The following is a 4,469-nucleotide window of genomic DNA, read 5'->3' on the forward strand; positions in this document are numbered from 1 at the left end:
AAACGTGTCTGATCTCATCTATTCTAAATATATATCGTTATTAGAGTTGCAAATAAATAAATTTTCTGACAGTTTGGAGTTTTGAACATTTCCAAAATAAGTAGTTTGTTGTAGTAGAGTAGGTGTAAATGAGTAAAATTAAAAACAAAAAAGCCCCCCAGTGGCACAGTGGTATGTCTGCGGACTTACAACGCTAGAATCTTAGTCTTGTCGTTAACAGAGTTTCGTACATATTACTCTGTGATTTTGGGAGGCTTGTTCATTAAAATAAAAGTCTTCATTGCCTTGAGTCAGATGCTTAGTTTTTCAATATCTAAATCGTAATATTAGAACTGGTTTAATAATGTCGTTAAACTGCTATTTTACTTGAGTACATAGTGGAGTATTTTGAGAAAAAAAAGCATATTTTGATTAAAAAGATATGGTCCACAAGATGTTCCATTTTTGAAAGTTGACCAGAATTTGGAAATTACTTAGGAGTGAAGGAAAGAGTTAACAATTTTAGTTTTTCCACGTTATACTTAACGAGTACTTAATAATAACCTAGCCAAATAAGCACCAACAGGTACCATAAAACTTCCCCTTCGGTTGGATTTTTTTTTGGGGGAGGGGGAAATAACCTGTGAGAAGAGATAATAGATCGTGCAATTCATAACTTACGATGTGACACTAAGTCCGTGCTGGATCTGGTTTCACGTTGACCATTCTTTAAATGTACGTTATTTCTAAGATACTTTCACATTAGCTGTGTGTGTGTGTGTGTGTGTGTGTGTGTAAATAGGAAGTGGTCACATCTCTCCGTGTGTGTGGAAATGTACACTGCATGAAACAAAAGACGTGTGACACAGATATATATAGTAGAAACAAATATATGCCTATTATTTTTCTCCAAAAATAAGAGCATGAGTTGTTCCTGTGGTAGAGCTCAAGATTTTGGAATTGACGAGCCGGGTTGAAATCCGTGCTTTACCACAAAATAGTCCCTCATTTTAAGCTATGTATGTGTTATAAAAGTGACAGTCAGTCCCTTAGTGTGGGTGATGGTGTGCCGATGACTGGGTGCCTTCCTTCTGGTCAGTGGTTCAAAATTAGGAATGACAGCAGATTTGCCATAAATACAAAATATTTCCAACATTAATAGCACTTTGATAGTAGGCCTGTACTAATACAAATTACAAAATAAAGTCATTTTACATGCCTTATTCTCTTTCTAGTGAATATGTATAGAGAATGAATTTTTTATTAAGCACAGGACTTATTGAAAGTAGTTTAATAATGCAGTTAGGCCTGTTTTAATTTTTTATTGTCATAAATCGTATTTTTTAAAAATCATTGTAATAAGTGTTAAAAAGACGCCCTTTCTCTATGGCTGGTAAAATAGGCAGTATTAGGTTTAGGAACTACCCTTATAATAACAATCTACTTTCAAAAGTAATACTAACAGACTTGATTTCAGTCTAATATAACAAAGCACTATCCTCGAAATTCAACAGGTTCGTTACTAAAAACATTTGTAAAGTGAGATATTTTATGGATGAATTTGAAGTTTCTCGCATTTTTTTTCTTTGCCCTATTTCTTTAAAACATCTAGTGACTATATAAAGTTAGTTGGTGGCTGTTTATGTGACGAGCAGGCCGGGTAAATAAAAAAAGGCTTAAGTTTGGGGGGGGAAGCTGCACTGGAATTAACTTTTGCTTAAACTATTTTTCAATATTAAGACTTACTAAATTCTATTAAAAGAAAATTATAAAACCCTAACACTTTCAACGGGTATACCTGTTGCATAAAGAGTAACCACTTTCGTACCTGATAAATATAGTCATTCTAACGTAATTTACCAAACTTTTGATCTCGCATGTTTTTTTACTATCGTGAATGAAGACTTTTTAAGGACAGTATTTTGTACAGTACAATACCATGGCTTAAAGTTAACTATCTTGGCCAGCAAATGATTTGTGATAAATAAAACCACACTTAATTAAGGTATTTTAGGTTGCAAGTATGGATTTCTCAAGTTGACCCGACCATGCAGCGTTGATGAAGTTGAAATTCTTCATTAAAGAGAAACAGATTGTATTATGACGTTTAGATTTTTAAAATTACCAGTGTCGTCATGTCTTGTAGATCTGCATTTTGTTTTCATGTATACAAAAGGGTCATATCTTTTTGCCATTGTATATGAAAAAACATTGTTTATTTCTGTAATATGTCGTTTTTCAAAATTCAAATGACTATTTATTGGTATATTTTAACACCAAATAATATAGCCGACCCAGTTATTCGCGTTACTATAACACCAAACAATACAGCTAACATAGTTACCCGCGTTGATTAAACACTAAACGACATAGCCAACACAGTTACCCGCGTTACTAGAACACCAAACATTATAGCCAAATAGTTGTTCTCGTCTATTTTGCAAGTTTATACTTTAATACGCGAACTTTTGGCTTTTAAAAACACGTTGTCAGTAATATTACAGAGTAAGCACTGTTAATATACTGTAATTGTAATATTTATTGTTTTAACAGATATATAATGAATCTTGTGTTAAAACGTTTATTCAATTGAACTGACATCTGTTATGTCTGTGTTAGATTAGCAATCTTGATTATATGTTTACATTTTTCTTTTTCCATTATAAAAATAGGCAGGATATGAACAGAATTTAATTTGTAACAATTCTATTTTTAAAAGATATATTTCTTGTACATTTATTCTTTGCGAGGAAAGAAATATGTTCTTGTCATGAATTTGTTGAAGCTTTGTATACTGACATAGAACTTAATAATCTGAATATTTTTACTCATTTTAAGAAAATTTTTAAACTTTATAAAAATGTCTTTAGAATGTGTTATCAGTATATGAATCAGCCAAATAAGTTTCATAAAAATTTGCCTTTTTTTTTATTAATTAGTTTTATAATATAGAGATTTTAAAGATTAAGGGATCTTTAGTCCCCGAGTATTTTGTTGACACGATGCACAAGTATTAAGTAGTTTCTGAGCAGATTACAGTAAATAAGTGTGTTTTTTATGTCATATTTATAGGTGTTCATTATTAAACCGTATGGAATAGTCAACAAAATAATTAAAACCGTTTAATAATCGATTATATGCTAATATAGTTTGCTTAAAAGAAGATGTTATTTATTGATTGTCATTGTAGGTATTTATTGCCAATAAAAGTGTTTATGTATGTTTTGATTTTTCTATTAAGTAGATGTAAAATGCGCAACAGAATTAATTTAAAACTTTGCAACCACTGAAATACAGGACAAACTTTCAGGCTATTCGTCACGTGTGGAAGACTTGGTAATTCGTGTTTCGTAATATTTTACACATAACACACAAAGTGTTGTAATGTGTTCTTTCGTTGAACGGGTTCCAGTTATTTGATAAAAATAATGCGAAGTCCAGTCTATGTAAAAACAATAAATTAGTTTATTGTTTCCTTAACGTTTGCTACTGGCTACTATCACTTGTTCACAGTTATAGGCTTAAGTTCACCAATAAAGTTTCTACTTTCAATGTAAATTTATACTCGCTGATGGTACGGTGACTTTAACGTACAAATAAACTTACCTGTACTAGTGTACAATTTAATATTGTAAGTTATATTTAATTTTTTTTTAGTTTAGGTGTTAACTAGAGGGCACATGACGATAAAATAAAGTTTATAAAAGTAGCCTTAGAATGTTAATGATCGGGTATTTGCGAAACATCTAGAAACAAGACTACGTTATAAGCTGGAGAATAAGTGAAGCACTGAGTCAGTTTTCAGTTAGTAGAGTGCCAGTCATTCAGCAAAAAAAAAAAACTAAGATCAATGTTAGTTATAATGTATATTCAGTTGCTCGATCGATTCGCCAATAACACCTAATTAAATGAACAGCATTATCTGTTTCAAAGTACAAGTTTAATCACGTTTTCCTACCTTGAGAAACTAAGTTTTAAGTGTGACAGAGCAGTCTGTCAAACGCCTTTAATGCAGTTTAAGCATGTATATTTATCCTAAGATCATTATTTACGTACGTTTTATGTATTCTGTGCGCTGTTGAATCTTTAGCTGTACTTAAGTGTTTACTCGAGGTGGGTGACAAATCGCATAGACTGAAAATAAATTTATTTTGGAATTTTTTTCCCCCTTAGTTGCTCCTTTCAAATTGTTGGGCTTTAGTATCCTTCCTGGTGAGTCATTTGAGAAGGAAGGGGCGCATCTAAAATTGTAACCCTAGAGTGCTAGTTAACCTGAATACCACCCCTGACTACAATATAATAAAGGTCGAGAGCAATTAATTAATTAGTGTACAAGTGGAGCTGATAATGGCCAAATAAAGATTTTATTAACTGAGCTTTCTTATTAGTTCTTCCCTTGCAATTTCAACTAGGCCACTGATTATTAAAAGTAAAATGCGAATTGAACAATAAATGTACTCAAATTGCATTAACTTCAAGTTAAAATCAAA

Source organism: Limulus polyphemus, unplaced genomic scaffold (genome assembly GCF_000517525.1).
Source record: "Limulus polyphemus unplaced genomic scaffold, Limulus_polyphemus-2.1.2 Scaffold1458, whole genome shotgun sequence".
NCBI classification, from domain to species: Eukaryota; Metazoa; Arthropoda; class Merostomata; order Xiphosura; family Limulidae; genus Limulus; species Limulus polyphemus.